This window comes from Sorex araneus, chromosome 1, assembly GCF_027595985.1.
Source record: "Sorex araneus isolate mSorAra2 chromosome 1, mSorAra2.pri, whole genome shotgun sequence".
Taxonomy (NCBI): Eukaryota; Metazoa; Chordata; class Mammalia; order Eulipotyphla; family Soricidae; genus Sorex; species Sorex araneus.
This window is the reverse complement of record NC_073302.1, coordinates 38,852,586-38,877,074: the sequence shown is the minus strand read 5'-3', so window position 1 is coordinate 38,877,074 and position 24,489 is coordinate 38,852,586.

The window sequence follows — 24,489 nt, the reverse complement described above, 5'->3', positions numbered from 1 at the left end:
GCCCCACTCACAGAAAAGCTCAAGTACTCTTTTCTGACCAATGCTGGCCACCTCTTGGTACCAAAAGCCTATGTCCAAAGTGGCTTTTGTTTCCCAGACTTCAGGAGATCCCAGTTCCCCATTCCAGACACTTCCCATCCTGTTTGCAGGCCCAGCTTCTTGGGTACTCATTTTTCCTTCATAATCTTCATTTTCCAAGACTCAGTTCTCTCCCTCAGAGAATGGCCACTCCCGGCTGAATTGGGCCAGCTATCTGCCTCTGTCCTTGCCATTTGGAAGCCCCATCCATTCACCCCCAGCTCCCTCTCTTGGCCAAGAAGACTGTTTAAGTTTTATAGTCTATGGACTTCCCTGCACACAGCCCCTCATCAGGCCTCCCTTTTCATGTCAGAGAGGTGCCTGTTTTAAAAAAGAAAACCCACAGAAGGCAATGGGGGACTGGTGTCGCCTGGCAAGTGAAAGATAGTCCCAGGGCTGTTCTCCTGGCTGGAGCAGGTGGCTAGAGAGCTGGTCCAGCCAGAGGGCCCCTAAGTCTTCCCCGTGGTCAATAGCTCGGGTGCTGCCTCTCTAAGAAATGGGGTCCAGGAATGGAGGAGGGGCGGTGAAAGAAGGAAAGAAATGGGGTCTAGGTGAAGTCTGAAGGCTGTACCTTTTACCTTCTGCTCCTGCAACTTGGAGCCGAGCCAACAGAGAGCAGACAAGAGTGGGGAGTGAGGACCACTATGACAAAGATAGTTGGAAATAACCACTCTGAATAAGAACTGCCTGCTGAAAAGAGGTAAAGGAACAAACAGGATAACCTCTCAGTATCTGTCTTGCAAACCATAATACCTAAAGGGGGGCAGCAGGGGAGAGAGAGAGAGAGAGACGGAAACAGAGACAGAGAGACAGAGACAGGGAGAGGGAGAGGGAGTGGGAGAGGGAGAGAGAAAGCTTGCCATAGGCTGGGTGGGGAGAGGAAGAGTTGGGGGAGGAAAATGGGGACATTGGTGGTGGGAAATATACATTCGTGGTGGGAAATATACATTCGTGGAGGGATGGATGTTAGAACACTGTATGACTGAAACCGGACCATGAACAGCTTTGTAACTCTTGTATCTCACGGTGATTCAATTAAAAAAAAATGTGGGGGGAGTGAGCAAAAGCAGACGCTGACACCGATGCGGGATGGAGATGAACTGGTAAGCTGGTGGGGACAGAAGCGAAGCCACTGAAATGAAGTTTAGATGGATACTTGGGGTCTCCTGGAAAGGGAAAAATATCCTATAACAGCCAGGATCCCTCTTCCACCGGTCAGGGGGGGGTAGTGAGGAGCCACTGCTTGGACCTGCTTGCAAGCCTTGAGCCCGTGCTAGCTTGGTGGGGACGGAGGCCGTGCTTGCGGTTGCCGCGTGTGTGATTAGGGGGTGGCAGGGTCAGCGCCCCGTGTAACGATTTCTGGGGCAGCGGCCTTTAGGGATGCCAGCTGTGGGGAGCGCGGCGGTTGGCTCTGTGGGTAGGAGTGGGTGGTTGGCGAGCACCCGTCAGCTCGGGGACAGAAAAAACATCCGCCGGAGGCCCGGCCGGGCGGCGCTCCAGCAGCGCCGGGCAGGTGCGCGCCGCGGAAGTGAGCGCATTCCGGGCCCCCTGGCCTCTGTGAGTCACCCCGACCCCCACCGCCAGCGGACAGGAGGGATAGGCCTCTGCTAAGGAAGGAGAGAGGGGTGGGCTCCTTGCCCTGGTGCCTGGGGGAAGGGACCCCCGGGAAGATCGCTCAAGCGCCCGAGGACTGAGCACACAGGAGATCTGCGACTTCATTCCGCCACCCACAGGACGCTGAGCGCAGAGCTCGAATGGGGCAGGTGTGTGCGAGCGCGCATGTTGGCATATGTGCACGTGTGATTATGGAGAGAACACGCCCAGGAACTCTCGGGGGCAGAAGCTGCAGGTGGTGAGATCCAGAAAGGGGCGCGGGAGTGGGAGGAAGCTGCAGAGAGGAGAGCTCTGCAGGGGCTTTGGCGAGGACTGGAGATGGAAAGTGGACATGGCTAGTCCGTAGAGAGCAATTTTGTCCAGCGGCCTGTGCGCTGGAATTAGGGAAGTTTGGGTACAGTTCATGACCAGGTCCAGTAAAAGCTTGAAAGCCCCATGTGGCTGTTGGATTCAATTGAGCAAGAAGGGTAGCCACTTAAAAGCAAGGGTATCTGTACCTGGCATTAGGACCTTTTGCTCTTTGCCAAAAAGGAATCAGTGTCCATTAAAACACTGGGGAAAGACTAGGGGAAAGTTTTATTGTAGTTTAGGTAACTTGGTTACAATAATGTTAGTAATTTATAGTTTTGATATACAAAGTTACTGCACCTTCACCACCGCTCAACCTCGCCCAACCCTGTATGTCACTTCTTATTTGCCTCCACCTCTCAGGATGATCTGTTCATTTTTATAGTCATTTATTTTATTTTGGGGGCTATTCCCAGCAGTGCTAAGAGGCTACTCCTGCCTCTGAACTCAGGGGACCATGTTACAGCAGTTGAACAGGGTCAGTCCTATGCAAGGCATGTGTGTGCCTTAACCTTTGTACTAGCTTACCGACTCTTGTAGTCACTTAGAATTGCATAGCTATGTTTATAAAAAGGTTTCAGTAATTGTATTGAAATTAAAAAAGTAGAAGATCGATTAGTCTAATTCAGTATTTGCTTTGGAACCTCGGGTTATCAAGATTAGTTATATGGTGTCAAGTCTATTGGGGGCACCCCTGGCAGTATTCAGGGTTTACTCCTGGTCTGTAATCAGAATCGTATGTAGTGCTAGGGACAGACTTGGGTCAGCTGCATGCAAAGTGCCCTACCTGCTCCGGCCCGTATTTCCTGATTTTATGGCAATGTTTTGCTCACTGAATTAAATTCTGTGTTGATGCCTTGTGACTGGAGCAATAGCACAGCAGGTAGGGCGTTTGTTTTGCACGGCCAACCTGGGTTTGATTCTCTCCGTCTCCTTCGGAGAGCCTGGCAAGCTATCGAGAGTATCTAGCCCGCCCGGCAGAGCCTGGCAACTACCCGTGGTGTATTTGATATATAAACAAAACAAAACAAAACAAAACAAAAAAACCCTGCAGTAACAACAAGTCTCACAACAGAAACATTCCTGGTGTCCGCTCGAGCAAATCGATGAACAGTGCTACAGTGTCTGACAGTGCTACAGTGCAGTTGATGCCTGAATTATTATGAATTATTATATCTTAGTGGACTAGGACTTTTAGTTCTCTCTTTCATCTAAGTCTTCATTTTAAAATCTTTTTTCTGTATAGTCCTTTAACCTGCCTTGTATATCCTGAACCAAATAAAACAATTTTGATATGGGGCATTGGGTTACAGGATGCAAAGTAGCTGTATTTTATTCTACATGTCAGATTATTTACTGTCCTCTATAGATAGAGATATATATTACATTTCCTTATGAATTTCATGGCTGTTAAAAGGAAAGAAAACTAAAGCTAGTTTATTTACCACAGTATATCCATAACATAGCAACTTATTATTCTGGTAGTTCTTCTAAAATCAGCTTCAAAGTGGCATTTGGTACTTATCTCAGAAACTCATCCAATCTTAAATTTTCATCATGATCTTTATAATTTACTTTGGGCCAGCAATAATTTTAAGGACCAGGATCTTTCTAACTCACTTTAAAGATCTTGAAATCATGGGGTTAATGCTTGGCTCCAAGCAAGATAATCTGGGTCTGTTATTTCAAAAGCAGAAGACACCCATCCTGCTTTTGGCCCCTGTGCTTTCTCTGGTGCTGTTTCAGCCCCAGCCCAGCCCACCCCTATTCCCAGAGGCCTTTATTTCTTCTCTGCTGGGCATCTTTAGAGGAAAACTTCACACCTACTTCCTCTACTATAAATCCTCTCCCTCCTCTCAACGCCGCGCTTTTCTTTGCCAACATACACTACTACTCCATTACTGTTTTTTTTTTTTTTTTAAGCCCACAGTCCTTTCTGGATCTTTCCCACCTTTAAAACTCTGGTTGAAATCTTTTCTTTTTCCTCCTTTCTTTTTGGTGACACCTCTGAGTTTTTAAAGGTTAGTCTGCATTTTTTATGCACGATCCACTTCTGTTCTTCCTTTTTAATCACTTGTTTCTTTTTTTTTTTCTTTTTGGGTCACACCCGGCGATGCACAGGGGTTGCTCCTGGCTCTGCACTCAGGAATTACTCCTGGCGGTAATCACCTGTTTCTTATTCTGCACAATTTTTCAAACCCATGATTTTCATGCTTGCCAAGGACTTTCAACTTCCCCCACATGATGAAATGTCCTCCCTCTAGATACAGCAAATGATGTGCATGCTTCTACTGCTTGTAGGATAAGAAGAGTCCCCAAACCTATGGCAGTCTCCTCCAGGTCTGAAGCATGACACAGTAGTTATTGCAAAATACATCGAAAGACCACAGGAGCCTGCTCTTGTACTAGGCACTCTACAGTGAGCTTTAGAATCCTGGTTGCCACACATCCCAAAAAACAAAAGCAACCGGTGTTGGCGTGGATGCGGGGAGAAAGGGACTCTTCTTCACTGCTGGTGGGAATGCTGACTGGTTCAGCCCTTTTGGAAAACAATATGGACGATTCTCAAAAAATTAGAAATTGAGCTTCCATTTGACCCAGCAATACCACTCCTGGGAATATATCCCGGAGAAGCAAAACGGTATAGTAGAGATGGCATATGTATTTCTATGTTCATTGCAGCACTGTTTACAATAGCCAGAATCTGGAAAAAACCAGAGTGCCCCAAAACAGATGACTGGTTAAAGAAACTCTGGTATATCTACACAATGGAATACTATGTAGCCGTCAGAAAACATGAAGTCATGAAATTTGCATATAAATGGATCAACATGGAAAGTATCATGTTGAGTGAAATGAGTCAGAAAGAAAGAGACAGACACAGAAAGATTGCACTCATATGTGGAATATAATGTAACTGAGAGGTAAAAGTTGGCAACGATGCAACTTCTGGCAAATATCTCTCTGGACTTAGTTATTAAAATACTAAAATACAGAAACCCAAAACCGAGAGGCCGCTAAGTGTGGTCACTCGACCTCATACCTCTTCATCCTCAGCAATGGAAAACAAATTACCTAATGCTTCCTTTTCAGCAGGTCTGACTTTAGGGGAGAGACTCTCCAAACAATAATAGTGAGTTTTGTTGAAATATTGTATGCAATCAAAGTGAAAGTAAAGTGAAATTTATTAGTTACACAGGCGGGGGGGGGTAAAGGGTGGGGGGCTAGGGGCGTGGGGGGGTTAGGGGTGTGGGGGTGCGGGGTGGAGCTATACTGGGATTCTTGGTGGTGGAATATGTGCACTGGTGAAGGGATGGGTATTCGAGCATTGTATAACTGAGATTTAAACCTGAAAACTTTGTAACTTTCCACATGGTGACTCAGTAAAAAAATTAAAAAAAAAAAGAATCCTGGTTGCCAGAGTCTTGAATGTTTATCCATCATAGATGGTATTATGTATGTTGTACAAATGTTCCCATGTATATATATGCGCCAAAATGCACAGAGTAGAACTGTATGTTAATATATGAACATCCAACATCACGATCAAGCCAAAACAGTTTGGGGATGGAAGATGAGATGGGTGAATTCATAGCTGGGATAGAAAAATAAATTTTAATGAATTTAAATTTTTATTTTATTAGGGGCCATACATGGCAGTGCCCAGGGCTTACTCATGGTTCTGTGCTTAGGGATCATATCTAGTGTGCTTAGAGGACTATATGTGATGCTGGGGATTGAATCGATGCTGGCCATATGCAAGGCAGGCACCTTAAATCCTTGTGCTATCTCATCAGCCAAGGGTAGAAATAAAGAGGCAGTGTCCTTTGGCGGTCTGGATTTTGCAGCAGGATTAGAAGGGGCTTATCCTGAGAAGATAAAGAGACCTCACGAAACAGGCTAATTTTAGGAGTTGAGATGACTTGTGAAGTTGTGTCAGAGAGCAGGACAGGGACCTGAGTCCCAAGAACGCACAGTTGCTGTGTCCAAGCAACCCAGAGGCCTTTATCTATTTATTATTTATTTATTTGTTTATTTATTTATTTTTGCTTTTTGGGTCACACCTGGTGATGCACAAGGGTTACTCCTGGCTCTGCACTCAGGAATCACCCCTGGCGGTGCTCAGGGGACTATATGGAATGCTGGGAATCGAACCCAGGTCGACCGCGTGCAAGGCAAACACCCTACCCCTGTGCTATCGCTCCAGCCTACAACCAGAGGCCTTTATGGCAGTGAATATTAAAGATTGTTCACTAGTAGATTTCAGCTGTAGTCATATTTTCACTGGGGACCTATGTTGAAAGTTTTCTACCCTGCTTCTGCTTCATTAGAACCAGTTTATCTTTTCTGTTTACAAATCACTGCGTTCATGAGCACCCCCACCACTAATTATTAACCCTTAACCAACTACCATTCATCTTTATGAATTTCCCTATTTACTTTCATGTAATTGTAGGGACCTAGAACCATTGTGATGATGCTCAATTTCCTCAGCTGGTGGTGTTCAGAGTCCTATAATGATGGGGATCAAATTTAAGGCATCACACTGCAAGCTATGGACATCAGGGTCAAAATAAGGCCTTGCCCATGTAATCCTTCAACTCCTCTGGGTGTGGTACCAAAGCCAAAACAAAACAAAACAGAACAAACAGAAAGAAGGCCTGTTCTTCCCCAGCTCCAGTCTACTTTTACCTTTTTTTTTTTTTTTTTTTTTTTTTTTTTTTTTTTTTAGGTTTAGGGTCGGGTGGAGGAACCACACTAGCAGCATTAGAATTTTACTCCTGGCTCTATGCTCAGGGATCACTTCTGCGGGACCTTAAGGGACCTTATGTGGTGCTGAGGATTGGACCTGGGTAAGTCACTGGCAAAGCAACCACTTGACCAGCTGTACTAGCACTCCCCCGACTGGAGCGATAGCACCGCGGGTAAGGCATTTGCCTTGCACGCAGCCGACCCAGGTTCCATTCCTCCGCTCCTCTCCGAAAGCCCAGCAAGCTACCAAGAATATCCCGCCCACATGGCAGAGCCTGGCAAGCTACCCATGGCATATTCGATATGCAAAAAACAGTAACAACAAGTCTCACAATGGAGACGTTACTGGTGCCCGCTTGAGCAAATCGATGAGCAACGGGATGACAGTGACTAGCACTCCCAACCAGCCCACTGGCCCCCACTCCTGTCTACTTTTGTGCTGTAATTTTTCCTGTGGTCTCCACATTTACTTAAAGAGGTAGTGACTTTCTTTTTTAAATGACTATCGATTGATTGACTTCCCTGTGTGCCCTTCCCTTTTGTTGTGCTTGCAAAGGTGGGGGCCACACCCCTAGGTTGCAGAAGCTTGCCAGGGTTTCAACACCCCAGCTGTGGTGCTTGCACACAATGAGTTGCAGTTTTCACCGCCGGTTGTAGTATTCACTCAGGCAGCTGTGAAGCTCGCACTCCACCACAGTCCTGGGCATCCCAAGGAGCACAACCCCCTGATTGCACTCTGTAGTCTCATGCCTGTGAGGCAGGTGCTCCACTTCAGAGCCATCCCTGGGACCAGTAGTGCCTTTTGTTCATTTGTGTTTTGTTTGGGCCCACATCCAACAGTGCTCAGGACTTACTCCTGGCTTTGTGCTCAGGGATCATTCCTGGCCATGCTCAGGGGCTTTTAATTTTATTTTGTTTTGGGGTCACACCTGGTGATGCTCAAGAGTTATTCCTGCTTCTGCACTCAGGAACTACTTTTGGCACTGTTCAAGGGATTGTATGGGATGCCAGGGATTTAACGGGGGTTGGCCTCATCCAAGGCAGGTGCCCTACTCATATACTATCACTCTGGTACATTTTCACATTCATTTATGACTCTTACTTTCATCTCTTTTGCAAATCGTTCTTTCCTTAAAATTGTAGAATTGTGCTGGAGAAATAGGACAGGGTTTAAGACACTTGCCTTGCATGTGGCTGGCCCAAATCAGATTCCCAGCACCACATGTGGCCTTTCAAGCACTGCCAGGAGTAGTCCATGAGCACAGAGCCAGAATAAGCCCTGAGTACAGCCAAAACTTTAGAATTAGAACTCAGAAGGCATCTATTTTTAATCTCTGAAAGATGATCAAGTAGAATGAAATGGATCATTTCCTGTGGTGGAAGCTTCCTGTTTCATTGTTACTTAGTTTTTAGTTACCAGAATGTTCTTAAGCTGAAATCTATCTTAATTTCTCTCCTTAGTTCTGCTCTTTGGAACAGTATGGAAGAAATCTACTTCTTTTTCAGTGTGACAACTCTTTAAAGATTTGAAAGGTTTGTTTCTTTTGTAAACATTTGTGTAAGCTTTTCTCTTTATTCCAGAATGGTTCAATAGAGCTTTCTCTGGTGGTAGAAATGTTCTTTGCCGCGTTGGTCACATAAAGAGTAGCCACAAGCTACATGTGGCTCTTGGGCCCTTGAAATGTTGCTAATGAGACAAAGAAAAGAAAATTTAAATTGTATTTAATTTAGTTCATTTAAATTTAAGTAGCCAGGGGTGGTGAGCAATTCCTAGGTTAGTACAGCTCTAAACTCTGAGAGGGGTGTTGGGGGCTCTTTTGGCTGCTACAGAAATCAGATGGCCACTTCAAACGTGGCAAAATCATGCATGACTAGTTTTGTCTGCCGATCCCTCTTACATGTCATCACAACAGAGAGTAAATGCAGGCACACCCACTAAAGATTTGGTAAGTGATGAACATCTAAGAAAAAATACTTTTTGAAAAGTATTGTTTCAAAAACACCATATTGAAAAATTATATAGGCTTCATATTTCATCATGATAAACCAATGTCTGTGTACACTTGTTTGTTTGCTTTGGGTCAAACTCAGCTGTGGTCAGGCATTACTTCTACTTCTGCATTGAGGGATCATTCCTGGTGGGACTTGGGGTACCAATGTGGGGTGCCAGGGATTGAACCTGGGTAAGTTGTATGGAAAGCAACTGCCCTACCCATGTACTTCACTCCACCCCCTAGTCATATCAATTTTTATTGACGGTTTCTTAGAAATATAGAAATGTTTGGGGCTGGAGAAATAGCAAAGCGGGTAAGGTGTTTGCCTTGCACGCAGCCGACCCGGGTTCGATTCCCAACATTCCATATGGTTCCCTGAGCACCGCCAGGGGGTAATTCCTGAGTGCAGAGCCAGGAGTAACCCCTGTGCATTGCCAGGTGTGACCTAAAAAGCAATATATATATATATATATATATATATATATATATATATATATATATATATAAAGGTTTATCTCTTATGTCCCTCATCTTTTTTTTTTAATTGAATCACCATGTGGAAAATAACAATGCTTTCAGGCTTAAGTCTCAGTTATACAATGCTGAAACAACCATCTTTTCACCAGTGCACACCACCAAAAAAAACCCCAGTATACCCATCCCCCCCACCCCCCTACCCCCTGCCTGTGTAACTGATAAATTTCACTTTACTTTCTCTTTACTTTGGTTACATTCAATATTTCAACAAAAAACTCACTATTATTATTAGGAGTTCCCCACTAGAGTCAGACATGCTGTGAAGAGAAATGAGGTCGCGCGGCCGCATGGCTGCGTAATTTGGATTTCTGTATTTTAGCAACTAAGTCCAGGGAAATTTCTTCCAGAAATTGAATCATTGCAAGCTTGTATCTCTCATCTGTGGTCCTCATAATATGGCGGTCGCCACGCCCTTTTCACCCAGCAAGGAAAAAGCGAGAGAGAAAAACCTTTCCCCTCCTGAGCAGGCATGGGGCCGCGGCTTAGTTCTCAGTCTGGAAACATTTTGCAAGGACCTGCCAGTACCAAAAGTAGTTTAGCTGGCCTCTGGAATCATGCTCGTGCAGCTGCGTTGAGGCTGCACACGTGCAGCCCCCGGGATCACATCTCGGTAGAGAGCGGGGCCGGTTGTTCCACATCTTAAAAGCAGAACATAAAAAGAAATTCCCCATTTTTCTCTTTCCTTGGAACAGACTCCCTGAATTCTTCCTTTTGTCCCTTTTTCTATGGGCCACCAAAGCCTACCCTTCTCTTTCCTTGTTTACTCAGATCCATCTTTCTTGCTCTTAGTGCCCACTGCCCTATCCACACACTACCTTCATTAGTCCCCTCCAATGCAGCCTTTTCCCTTTTGAGAGTTTAGGTGTTCTCTGGAGCAATAGCACAGTGGGTAGGCCATTTGATCCGGGTTCCATTCCTCCGTCCCTCTCGGAGAGCCCGGCAAGCTACGGAGAGTATCCCGCCCACATGGCAGAGCCTGGCAAGCTACCTGTAGCATACTTGATATGCCAAAAACAGTAACAAGTCTAACAATGGAGACGTTACTGGTGCCCGCTCGAGCAAATTGATGAACAACAGGAGGACAGTGCTACAGTGCTCTAGTGCAGGTGTACTCTTTCTCTAATCTCCTTCCCTTTCCTGACCTGTCTTGGTAAAACAAGAAGCTTGCTTGAACCCACCTTTTTAAGAGTTCTTAGGGCTATTCATAAATACATTTTCGGGGGGGAGGGGGGAGACAACATATGTTTGGGGGCTATTCCTGGTTCTGTGCTCAGGAATGACCCTTGGTGATGCTCAGGAGACCATCTGTTGCTCTGAGGATTGAACTCAGCTCTCCTGGGTGCAAGGCAAGTGCCAGCCTGTTGTGCAATCTCTCCAGCCCCCACAATTCTTTTATAGTAAGTCATCTGGGACTCTCAAAAAAAAACCCAACAGTTTTGGGTAAGGGGACCTCACAAATATGTACTGTGTCCAAAACTGTACGTAGCACTGATTTCTGTGAATGGAAGAAGAAACAGAATGTCCTTTCACAATGGCACTGCAGTTCAGGGGTAGGCATGCCTGTGTTGTGGTGGCAGCCCCTCCCCTGCCCCCCGTCCTCCCCCCCTCCCACTGGAAGATGTCTAACCACAGACCCAATCTTTAGCCATTCTATTCCAGTTGCCAGAGATACCCTCTCGGTTGTTGGGACAAACAAAAATGTGTCCTAAGATTTCTAAATGTCCCCATCAGCCAAGATGCCACTCCACACACATTATATTCTTTCTCCCCAACTCCTGATCTGTTTGTTTAGCTTGGATTTTCAAAATCTTTCAAAAAATATTTTCTTTAGGGGCTGGAGAGATAATATAGGGATGAAGGTGCTTGCCTGCAGCAGACCTGGTTTGATCCCCAGTGCCACATATTGTTCATTAAGCATCACCAGAAGTGACTCCTGAGCACTACTGAGTGTATCCCCCAGACCCCAACACCCTTCCACCACCCCCACCTGCCAAAGTATGCTCTTTGTCTTACTTGGTAAGAAATAGCCTGTCCAGCAGCGGAGATGGCCGTCCCTCACCGTCTCCCTGCCCACTTAGGGTCCTGGCTGTCATACTCACGATCTGCCTTTGGGCCTCATCTCAGTTCGACAACAGCCTTGATCCAGAGAGCGCCAAATCCTAACCACTAGATGACCAGGGAGCGTCAGCCTTGATCCAGAGACTCCCAAATGAATCTCAAAATGGATTTAGCTTCCTACAGAGATGTCTCTGGACCCCAACCATTTACAATTTTAGAATCCCAGAAGCATGGGGCTACAAAAGCTGCCACGCGACCTTCCATAATATTCATAATAAGCAATAGAAAATAAATTATCTAGCACCTGCCCCTGGCAGGCAGGCTTGAATGGTGGTGGGAAAATCCGAGCAAACCATAATGCCCAAAAGGAGAGAGAGAGAGAGAGTATGGGGGAAATTGTCTGCCATAGAGGCAGGCGGAGAGCTTGGATGGGAGTGGGGGGGATACTGGGGACAGTGGTGGTGAAAAATGTGCACTGGTGGAGGGATCGGTGTTCCATCATTGTATGACTGAAACTCAAACATGAAAGCTTTGTAACTGCATCTCACAGTGAGTCAATTAAAAAAAAAGTATGGCAAAAAAAAAAAAAAAGAAGAAGAAGAAGCAGCAGCCTGTCAAAACTGTGGATTCCTGGACCAGAGCAATAACTCAGTGGACTGTGTGTGCTCTGAATGCAGGCGGCCTGGCGTTAATTCCAGGCACCATATGGTTCCCCAGCACATCCAGGTGTAACCCCTGAGTATAGAATCAGGAATGGCCCTTGAGCACATCTGCCTGTGGCCCTAAAACAAAACAAAAACAAATTGTAGATTCCTTAGCTCATCCTAGACTACTAAATCAGAAATGTGGAACATAGAATTTGGAATTCTAAGATAGTCTCTCCAACACTCCAACCATCCAGGTAATTCTTATGCCTTAGGCCTGACCCTCCGGTGATAGAACTGTCGCTTTCCCTACCTTTTTTCCTCCCTGCAAGCCTTCCTGGTGTTCCAGCTTTGCTTCCGCTCTCAGCCCCACTGTGCCAGCACAAACAGGGAGGCCTCCAGGGGTTGCCAGGACAACCAGAACACAGGAAACAGTGAAGGCTCCATGCTCCCACAGACAGCACAGACTGCCACGCTCCTGGCTAGCTTTCTCTGTGGGGACTCCAGGCATGTTCCCCACTTCCCCACCTTTAGCTGCCCACACTGGCAGGCATCCAGACCCAAGCCACGGAAAATAATTTTACAGACCGTTGGTATGCGGGGTATGGAATGGGTGGGATGCAGCAGGGTGAATGAAAAGTTCGTTCTAGTGTTGTATTCCATTTCATCTTAGTGATAAGTGACTTGTATATTGATGAGAATTTATGTTCCTGGGGCCAGGGAGATAGCACAGGGGTTAAGGTTCTTTCCTTATATGTGACTAAAACTGGTTTGATCCCCAGCACAGTCTATGGTTCTTTGAGCAGCGCCAGAAGTGACCCCTGAGCACTCTCAGGTGTGATTCCCTCCTCAAAAAAAAAATTAGATTAGATGAGCACTGATATAATTACAAACTCTAAAGTTCAGATGCTAACATTAATTTGTATTACTGATACTTGCTTCATTGGAAATTGAGCTTTGGAGCTTTTGCTCTCCTGATTATATGTCTTCACAATCTGCTTTGTATCTAGCAAGCTGCTTCTTACTCACTAGAAGTAGCTAATTTTTAGAAAGAAAAAAGTAGTTCTAGGCTGGAGTGGTAAGGCACTTTTCTTGTACACAGCTGACCTGGGTTCAGTCTCTAGAACCCTGTATGGTCCTCTGAGCCCCACCAGGAGTGATCCTTGAGAATCAGTGGGTGTGGCCCCCTAATAAAATTGAGTTGCATTTATACTTTGTTAAAAAGCTTGTCATCTGTTTTAAGGAAGAGCATCCAACTTGATAAGTATTTGAAGCCATGAGTAAGTGAACGTTTAGATGCTTAAAAAATTTTGAATTGATTCATAATTAGACCAGTCCTCTCATGAAACATTCCTTCCTGACCAGAACAAGAAAGAATGAAGGCCTAGAAGCAATAGTGGTGTTTGCCTTGCACGTGGCTAACCTGGGTTAGATCCCTAGCATTCTATATGGTCTCCTGAACTCTGCCTCTGTACTCAGAAATAATTCCTGAGTTCAGATCTGGGAGTAACCCCTGAACTTTGCCGGATGTGATCCAAAAACACACATACACACACACACACACACACACACACCACAAATGAAAGGCCACTGGGCAAGCTTGACAACTCTTTTTTTTTCTTCCACTTTTTGGGTCACACAGGGAGATGCACAGGGGTTACTCCTTCAGGAATTACTCCTGGTGGTGCTTGGAGGACCATATGGGATGCTGGGAATCGAACCCAGGCCAGGCTCATGCTAGACAAATGCCCTACCCAATGTACTATCCCCCCAGCTCTGGCAGTGAAATATTTTGAACTGTATTATTTATATAGAGATTAGGTTACCATTTATATTATATTTGGATGGAATTTTGGACTCTAAATTGGGTTTGACCTGTAGGGAGAATTAGGCAAGTTTATTGGAATTCAGTTCTCCCTCTCTATTAAATGATACTGTGAGAACTCTTAACATTATCTCTGTTTTTCTGGACACCTTTAGAAACTTACACCCTTCAGTTCCAAGTAGTAGGATCTGTGGTAAATTCTAGAGGCTGTTCTGTCATCTTCTGGAGATGGCTGAGGGGTATGCTGCAGCCTAGTATTCTTCATCCTCGCTTCAGTCAACAAACTTTTGTTTTGCTTTTAATTTTAATTCAGAAAAAAAGTGAGATTTAAAAAAAATATGAGTTTTGTTGGAAAAAATCTTAAAAGGCCTGACATTGTAAGCATTTCCTGTTTTATTTTTTTGGTAAAAAAAACAAATGAAACATAAAAAAATAGAGTTATAAATCAGGGAATTGGTTTGCCAAAGGTTACAGCTAATAAACATTAGAGTTGGAAATTATCCTCAGAGTCTACCTTCTTATGATTCAGTTCAGAGTTTCTCTCAATTTCACTACCACCTCTTCCATCTATTATTTTATTTCTCCAGATTTATTATTCTCTATTAGTTCCTGAACTCATCTTTCTGCTGTTCAATCTCTTTTTCTTCTGGTCTATATTATATACAATGTTGTCTTGTCATTTTTCATGAAAGTTGTTTTTTTTTAATCATGAGATTTCTTTTCACAGGAACCTTCTCCCGGTTGCCTGTAAGAACTTTCAGCTCTTATTCTTTAATGTCCTCATTGTTCAGCTAAACTTGAGTTCAGATTCATCTTTTTTGTTGTTTTGTTTTGTTTTGTTTTGGGGCTACACCAGACGTGCTCAAGGTTTGCACTCGGGAATCACTCTTGGCAGTTCTTGGGGAACAGATGGGATTCTTCAGATCAACCTGATTGCCCTCATGCAAGACAAGTGCCCTACCCACTGTGCCATCTCGATGGCTTCCCATATTTATCCTTTTGTGAGTAGCTAACAGGCTATATAATAACAAGATGAACTGAGTCCCACCCTATGCCGCTACTCATATTTTGGGAGGATTCTTTTTTGTACAGGTTTTACAGGTTTGTACATGAATGATGAGAAGATACAAAAGAAATGTCAGATCACAACTCCGAAAAAGCAAATTATATAACTGTATCATTTAATAAAACTTAAGTGGCTCCTACCCGAATTTTAGTTTTTCCTACCTGCATTTTAAAAACAATACTGATATAAAGGGCTGAAGTGATAGCACAGCGGGTAGGGCATTTGCCTTGCATGCGGCCAACCCGGGTTCGATTCCCAGCATCCCATATGGTCCCCTGAGCACCACCAGGAGTAATTATTGAGTGTATGAGCCAGTAATAACTCCTGTGCATCACTGGGTGTGACCCAAAAAGCAAAACAAACAAACAAAAAACAATACTGATATGTACAGAGTTGACTGGAAATAAAATACTCCAAAGTGATAAGAACTACTAACTCTGGTGCACAGGACCTAGAAAGAATGGGGTAGGTGAAAAAGAGGGGTGTACAATACTTATTTCTCTACCAACAGGATGCCTTACAGGATGGAAGGAAAACCTAAAGAACCAGGCTCGGAATTGATGCAGAAAGAACTGTCCAACTGTCTGTTTTTGGTTTGTTTTGGGACCCCACACAGCCGTGCTTGGGGCTTCTTCTGACTTGGTGCCTGTGGGTCCCGGTGGCACTAAGATTGAACTCAGGGCACTCTTGTACAAAGCACATGTTCCTGCCCGTTGAGTCATTTCCTCAGTCCTGGCCACTGTCTGTCTTTGCTCTATCGCAACATTTATTTAGTTCTTCCATCACTCTGCTGCAGAAAGAAATCCTAATAGATTTTTTGATTGGTTTCATTTTTGTTTTGTTTTTGGGCCATCCCTGGCACTGCTCTAGGCTTACTCCTGCCTCTGTGCTCAGGGTCACTCCTGGGAGTGCCCAAGGGACCATATGTGGTATCAAGGATAGAACCAATGTCCTTACCTCTGTACTGTCTCTCTGGCCCCTGATTGAGTTTAAAAGTTATTATGACTCTTATCTGGATATAGGGAGAAAGGCTGTGGGTGGGTGGAGAAACCCCTCGAGGCCCCCTTGGTATCTGTCCTAGAAAAGCAGACATTTGATTTTATTTTCCTAACAAGGCTCTATCCAGAGGGATTGAGTCAATTGCCTTCAAGGATGTCAGAGTGCTCTTAGATATTTGTCTAATAATGGCAAATGTCTACTGAATTCATCACCTCCTCCCTTCTCTGTATCTGTACTTCCACTGGACAACTTCTGTTATGGTAGGCACAGCCCACACTATCGTGTGTGTGTGTGTGTGTGTGTGTGTGTGTGTGTGTGTGTGTGAATTTATTATAGTTCAGGTACATGTTTACAATGGTGTTGACATTCATGCATGCAGTAACCTCATAACACCAAAGTGCCCAGGACCACCTCAGACCCCCACCCATCCATGCCCCAGTATCCCCTCCCATACACCTACTTTTCCCAATCTAGTGTGTCTTTTAACATGCGGTTGAGTGAAGGAGGGTGGGAGAGGAGAAATATAAGATAAGGCAGGTAGAGAGGCAGTCAGACCTTGTTTTGCTTTCTTTCTACCTGTGCCTATACTTTTCTATGCCTAACCATTAAAAAAATTTTTTTATTAGTGAATCACCATGAGGTACAGTTACAGACTTACAAACTTTTGTGCTTGCGTTTCATTCATACAATGACTGAGTACCCATCCCTCCACCAGTACCCATTTTCTACCACCAGTGGTCCCAGCATCCCTCCCACCAACCCCACCCCTTCTCCTCCACCCCACCCCACCTCTATGGCAGGGCATTCCCTTTTTCTCTCTCTCTCCTTTTGGGTGTTGTGGTTTGCAATAGAGGTATTAAGTGGCCATCTCGTTCGGTCTTTAGTCTACTTTCAGCCTGCTTCTTTCCTCCTGAGCAGGCCCTCCTAGCACCCTTTTCTTGGTGGTCCCTTCTCTATTTGAGCTGCATTTTCCCCCAGCATGTGAGGCCGGCTTCTAAGCTGTGGAGTAATCCTTCTGGTACTTATCTCTACTATTCTTGGGTATATGCCTAACCATTTTATTTTCTTTTTTGGGTCACACGACGATGCACAGGGGTTATTCCTGGCTTTGCACTCAGAAATAACTCCTGGCGGTGCTCAGGGAACCATATGGGATGCTGAGAATCGAACCTGGGTCAGCCGTGTGCACAGCAAATGCACTACCCACTGTGCTATTGCTCCAGCCCTGACTAACCATTTTTAAGGTGATCATTGTAATAAACATTTGCAAGTCAAGTCGTGTGACTAATAAAAACTTTGTCCATCCAGCAGTTTAGGGATCTGTTATTGGACAGTAAAGACTTTCTTCCCTGGTGCCACACTGAGTGTGCCCAGGAAGCCTGTGTCCAGACACACAGTGATACATGCGTGGCCAGTACTCAATCCTTTCCTGTTTGTGACCTGCTTCCGACCTTGTTTCCTTCCTGTGGCTTTTCTGTCCTATAGTTGTCCACTAGTCTTATGTTTGAGACTCCACATTATGTGATTTTTTTTTTACCTGTAGCCCCCTTGGAATATTCTAAGGTTGCACAGTGAGCCCAAAGTCCCCCAGTTGAAAACACTGCTCTATGAACTGAGTCCTTGCTCTATGCAACTATCATTTTAGTAGCACAGGATGTTTCTAGTGAGCATCCAGGCAAAGTCAGGAAAATAGGGCCTCTGTCTGTGATTCCTCAGCTGAAGCACTCCTATCGTTTGCAAGCTGCACTTGCTGTATAATGGAGTAGGAATATCTTTTCGTAAAGGGCCACTGACCTGTACAGAAAAATGAATCTTGGATGGCACACAACCAGTGACAGCAGTACTGGCAGTGGCATGTCCATGCAGCCAGAAAGTCACAGCAAGGATCTCACACCTGCTCAAATGAAGTCACTTATGCTGCCTCGTTTTAAGCAGACCTGTTAATTTTTGTGTCGTACATGTTATGTTTCTGCCAAAAAGAATTCACTGATAGCTCTCAGCTGACCTGGGTGTGATACCTGGCACCCCAGATGGTCCCCTCAGCTCGCCAGAAGTGCTCCCTAGGCAGTTCTGCCTAAAAAAAATGGAGGAGTAAATCCTTAGCACAGTCGGGTATGTCTTCAAAACAACCAAAAAAGAGTTCACTGGTTATATCTTCAGAGTATTCTTAGATTTTTTTCCTCATTGCCCCAGGATCAGATAACCTCTATAATTAATATGACATTCATAATGTTCTGTAAAAGTGGCCATCATTCTTCAGACTGCTTCAAGTATTGGTGATAAGTGCTCTTTAGTATTGACATGGACAAACTAGTGCTAATATCAAATAACCAGGTACCTTGGAGCAGGATGAGCTCACTATGGTATAGACTGACCCCTCTAGCAAAAGTAAAGCTTAAACTTGCTTCTGAAAGATGAGCTGGCCTTCAGTGGACACAGAGAGGTCCATTAACTTAGAGTAATGGACTTGAGGATTTTAAGATAAGCATCAATACCTTCATGACGTGCCTTAATCCCCCACCCCCCACCCCAATCCTCCATAGTGTTTCTCACTCTCAATGAGCCTGGACACTGCCTGGAAAGACAGGAGTGAATTAAAAGGCAAAGTGGGCAATTAAATAGAAAGTGAAGTTGGAAGAGTCCTCAGTGAGAATGGCTGGAACACAAACTGCAGGTCAGCCCCTGTGTGCAGCAGGAAAACCCATGCTGACCACACACTGGCAGCTTCCTGGCTCACTGGTGCTGAGGAGGGGGCATGCAGGCTCTACAGCCTGGCTCAGAAAACAGATTCAGAGCCAGAGGGAGACAGATGATGCAATTAATTTGACCAAAGTGGGCTGGAGAACTACTACAGGGGCTAAGGTGCTTGCCTTTTGTGAGCTGACCTCAGTTAGACCCCCAGCACAGCAGGGTCCTCCAAACACTACCACATGTAGCCCCAGAACAAAAGAAAATTTTGCTCGAGTGCACCAATTAGACCATTTCCATGGCGAGAGTGATAATAGCGTTATAGTAGCCATAGCGTGTTGGGCCACGGATGGGCCAGCAGAGTAGGCACCCCAGGGGGCAAAGCCAGAGGGCCGCTCGCTCAAGGATCGCGACTCTTGAGGGGCTGTGAAGTCCCCTTCATTCCCCTGGAGAAATTCAGTCCCACCACATCACAGGTAGAAATGGAAAGAAAGAACAGTTATTGAAGAGGCAGGGCAATTTTTAGGCAAGAGAATCTCAGTAGTATCTTTAAAATTTTTTTTTTTGCTTTTTGGGGTCACAGCTGGCAATACACAGTGGTTACTCCTGGCTCTGCACTCAATAGTTACTCCTGGTACTGCTTGGGGGACCATATGGGATGCTGGGAATTGAACCTGGGTCAGCTGCGTGCAAGGAAAACGCCCTCCCCTCAGTACTATCACTCCAGCCTCCCAGTAGTGTCTTTAAACACAGCTTGGACTATGTAATGCGGGAAGGAGGATTTCAACAGGATGAGCCATCAGCAGCTGGGAAGTTGCTCAGGACCTTTCTGTGAGGAGACAGGACTGCTAGCTCAGCCCTCCTGGGCCCAGGGCAGGTGGGACTGAATGAGGAAAGACATCGTCTGTGTGCGGCTCTCAGGAAAGCTCCATGGGAACCGTCTGAGACACATTAGGTGGATGGTGGGGGCAGAGTCTCACTTGGCAGGTGGCTCAGTGTGCCAAGCCCCAGGGGTTCTGCTCTTCCATGTATACCTGCCTCATCAATCCCAGTGCCCAGCACAGTCCCTATGGCCAAGGAAGAACTGTGTGGTTGCAATGTCCTCTAGAGCTGGCCCTGTCAAACCTGTAAAGACAGAGGCTGGAGCGACAGTACAGTGGGTAGGGCATTTGCCTTGCATGTGGCCAAACTGGGTTCAATTCCCAGCATCCCATATGGTCCCCCCCGAGTACCACCAGGAGTTAATTCCTGAGTGCATGAGCCAGGAGTAACCCCTGTGCAATGCCGGATGTGACCTCTTCCCCCGCAAAAAAAAACCTTTGAGGACAGATTTTTATGGTTAATTCTCTGTTCTTTCCATTGGCATCTACCTTTAATCTCGTCTCAGCCTCAGGAGTCTTTGCCCCCCCCCCTTTTTTTTTAAATAAAGGAGCCATTAAAATTATTAAAATTACCTAGGTTTTCTCATTTACTCCCCCTACCACCATTATTTCCATAATTAATTGCCACATGCTTCCCCAAACAGAAGAATATATTGCTTTTGGGGTCATACCCAGCGATGCTCAGGGCTTACTCCTGGCTCTGCACTCAGGAATAATTCCTGGCCGTGCTTGGGGAACCATATGGGATGCAAGGGATTGAACTCGGGTTGGCTGCATGCAAGGCAAACAACCTACCCGCTGTACTATCGCTCTGTCCTAAGGATACAATATTAAATTTTTTTAGAGGTAAAGGAATAATTAAATGTAATAGTTTCAGCACTATTACCAAGAAAGTTTAATATTCTTGGAATATGCATTTTGTGTGTGAGGAAACTTATGAGAGGATTTTCTGGGCAGAGACATAGTACAGCAGGTAGGGTGCTTGCCTTGCACATGGCCGACCTGGGTTCAATACAGCACCAGATATGGTTCCCACCTGGAGTGATACCTGACTGCAGAGCAAGAGTAAGCCCTGAGCACTACTGGGTGTGGTTCAAAAAACAACAACAACAACAAATCTGAAAGGATTCCACCTTCGTCTGCAAAGGAAATAGTGATGTTCATGTCATGACCGCATGCATGATTTTGGGATGACCCAGTGAAATGTGGAAGAATGTTTCAGCAGAGGAACAGCATGTAGGAAGGTGAGAGAGATGAAAGGAATGAGGATCTATGTGACTGCAGAGAAACAGGGAAGGGAAGGGATAGGATGAGACCAGGAAGAAGGGATGAGGATGAAGGAGGAGACCTGGAAAATCAACTACAAAGGTTTTGCCATTTCTGCTGAGGATTTGGGACTCCAGTAAAGGGTTCCACCGAGAGGAGTGACCTGGCCAGCACTGTGTTCTGGCTGTGTGATTGAGAGTGGTTTGAAGAGGATTAACACAGCAGGATGGAGACAAGTTAATGAACTGTTACATTGGGCTCAGTGGGGGCGGTTAGAATCTAAAGGCTACAGCTGTGGGGAATGGAACAGATCTGAGAATGGTTTTTGTTTTGCTTTTTTATATATCCAGTGAGACTTGGATGTGAAGAGTGAGAGGGAGAAGTGAAGGGTGACTGACATTTTTAGCTTTAGCAGGAAGGTCGATAGGGGTAATGTTGAGTAAAGAACATATTGGGGTGGAAAGAGGTTTAGAGGAAATCATAAGTCTGGCTTGGGAAATTTAATTTGAAGTGCTTGGATATATTACTTTAGAGCTAACAGAAATGGACATGTGAGGGGCTGGAATAGTAGTACAGCGAACAGGGTGTTTGCCCTGCATGTGGCTGATCCAGGCTCAATCCCCCACATTTCTTATACTTCCCTGAGTGCCACCAGGAGTAATTTCTGACTCTAGAGCCAGGAGTAAGCCCTAAGCATTGCTGGTTGTAGCCCAAGACCCTCCCACCAACTTCCCACCCCATCGCTCCCCATAAAAAGAAATGGACAGGTGATTCGTTTTTGGCATGCAGATATGGTTACTGGAGTGGTCCCTGTATATATATACAATTATATATAATTGTATAATCATATAAAAATGAGTAGAGGTAAGTGAAAATCTAGTCTATGTTTTAGATGAATGTTAGCCAGGGAGAGGTAGAGATAGAAGTGACTGAGAAAGAGGTCTGGGAGATGGCACAAAGGTTTGGAGCATGTACTTTGTGTGCAGGGACCCTGGGTTCACTCCCAACCCCCATCCCGGCACGTCATGGTTGCCCGAGCTCATCTGAGTATGGTTTCTAAGACAAACAAACAAGCAAGCAAACAAGCAGCTGGTTGGCAGGAGCCTGGGTAGTGTGATACGAGGAAGGTCAAACCTGCAACCTGTCCATGCCTGTGGTAGGGAGGTGTGGCATGTCCGGCTGCTCTGGTAAAGGGGCACTTCTATAGATCTCAGCCTGTCCTTAATCTCTTCAAAAAGAAGGCAGGATTCCAAGGCAATACGTATGAACTCAGAGGAAGAAGAAGGTGCCTGCAGGTGTCATGGGTTCACTGCGGTCAGAGTGAATCCCAGTCAGTAGATCAAAAATCCCCATAAATTATTTATCTCTCATGACTTCTGAGACGCTGACCCTACCCTTCTCTTTCAGTCACTCTGAATCTGATGCCAAGTACTTCTCTTTGATCTTGATGTTCCTTCAGTTCATTCTCCCTTTCTAGGGAGTAACTGTGATCGGTGGATACTTAAGCAGATGTCTAATACCTCCTAAGTGGTGGGCCAGGCCCTGAACCAGCTGGCTTAGGTCCAGCCCTCACAATCACCACGAGCACATTAGGCCGCAGGACCAGTACTGTGGGGTGCTTTCTGAAGCTCCTCTAAGAGCCTCCATGGCTCTGACCTTAGGAGCTCTGTCCTTCTTATGGGATTCCGCTCGTCTTTGCTGGTTTGAGGATCATTTCTTTTTTAGCAGGGGAAATTGGGGTACACCTGACAGTGATCAGAAGATACTCCTGGCTCTGCTCAGGGGTCACTCCTGGAGGTGCACAGGAGACCATGTGCAATGCCATGGACCAAACCAGCAAAGTCCTTAAGCATCTCTCTGGCCCTGAAGCATGTTTCTTAGCTAGACGTTAAAGTAGATTCTCCTCTCCACTGAAATTTGGCCTTTTTTGTCCACTACTCCTGGTTAGTATCTGAATCTATTCTGGTTCCTTGGAATCCTCAGAGCTGAGTCCTCAAAGTTCACAGCTTCTGATGACCTTTCCTGTAGTATTCTGCGGTGTTTCCTATCACGTTCCCCCCCCACCAGGATTAATTGATTTATAATCAAAAATAGCGGGGCACTCTCCGCCCAGATGAGACCCTGAGTGGCCACACACGAACAGCTCCTCTGCTTCTAAAAGACCATGATCCCGGAGGCCTACTAACTACTTTCAGCATCCAGCAACTTCTTGCAGAAATGCCTCTAGACTGTGAGCTGAGCTACAGCCTCATGCTGTCCCAGGAGGGGAAAGGTTTTTCTCTCTTGGCCTTTCCTTTCCCTGACAGCGTGGCGGCTGCCATCTTGTAGAACCCACTAAACATAGGTACAAGCTTGTAGTGACACAACTTCTGGCAGAAATTTCTCTGGACTTAATTACTAAAATACCAGAAATCCAAAAACCTTATATGCTCTTCTTTCTCAGCAATGGAAAACATATTATCAAATGATGCCTTTTCGGAAGGTCTTATTGTTGGGGGAAAATCCAAATATCAATAGCGAGTTTTCTGTTGAAATATTGAATGTAATCAAAGGAAAGAGAGATTAAAGTGAAAATCGTCAGCCACACAGGCGGGAGGGGTGGGTGGGTGCGATGGGAGGTATACTGGGGTTCTTGGTGGTGGAACATGTGCACTGGTGAAGGGATGGGTGTTTGATCATTGTATGACTGAGACTTAAACCTGAAAGCTTTGTAACTTTTTTCATGGCGATTCAATTAAATAAATAAATAGATAAATAAATGGCAGTCTTCCTATGCCAAGAGTCTGTAACTATCTTTTATGTAATGGTTCTGAAGGATGCCTTTTGGAGTCCTTTGTTTGTTTTAGGATCTATGATTAACATACCTTGAGTTGAAATAGTGAATTTGTAAGCTCAGTAGAGGAGCTCGCTCTTTCTCTATCTCTCTAGGAAAGGGGAAATTATATATCTTTTGAAACTGAGTTCACAAGAGCAATGTGATCAACTGACAGGACAAACAAACCATCATATTAAAACATATAGATGTGAAGGACTGTAGAGATAGCATAGAGGTTAAGACACTTACCTTACCTGTGGCTGATCCCAGCCCCAGGAGTGATCTCTGAACACAGAACCCTAAAAGCCACTGGGTGTGGTGCAAAAACAAGATGATTTTTAAAAATAAAATAAAAATACAGATGTGATTAATACAAATATGTACTTTTTCATATGAGTTTTAAAAATGTATATCTAGGGCCTTTGGAAAAACTTTCTGTTGGTCAGTGATTTCATTTGCTTATTTTCTTCCTTCCCCAAGGTATGACACCATTAGCCTGAGAATTTTAAACACATGCTTTGCTGGTTTTTTTTCTATTTATGTATTTTTATTTGGTTTACTTTAGGGGAGTAGGGTGGGGGGAAGGAGTTCTTTGCTACTGATGACAACATCCCTTCCTCAAATCCTCCACACAATCTTTTCCTTGGTGAGTGGCACAGTATAATTCTGATCATTGCTGTTGTGTAATATCCAAATACTTATACATGTAGCAATGGTAGCACACATCACCACACCCAGTGAAATAAGGTCATGGTCTCCCTGAAATCACAGTAGTCATTGAGGGGATTGGCAATGCCATGACTGTGGATGAACTCACCAAGGAAATGAGTACAGAAAGAAGAATGTAGAAAGCTGAGGATGAGGGCCTGGGGCGAGGGAAACACTCAGGTTTTGGATCTTCACCAGTGGGAGCCCGGTAGCTGC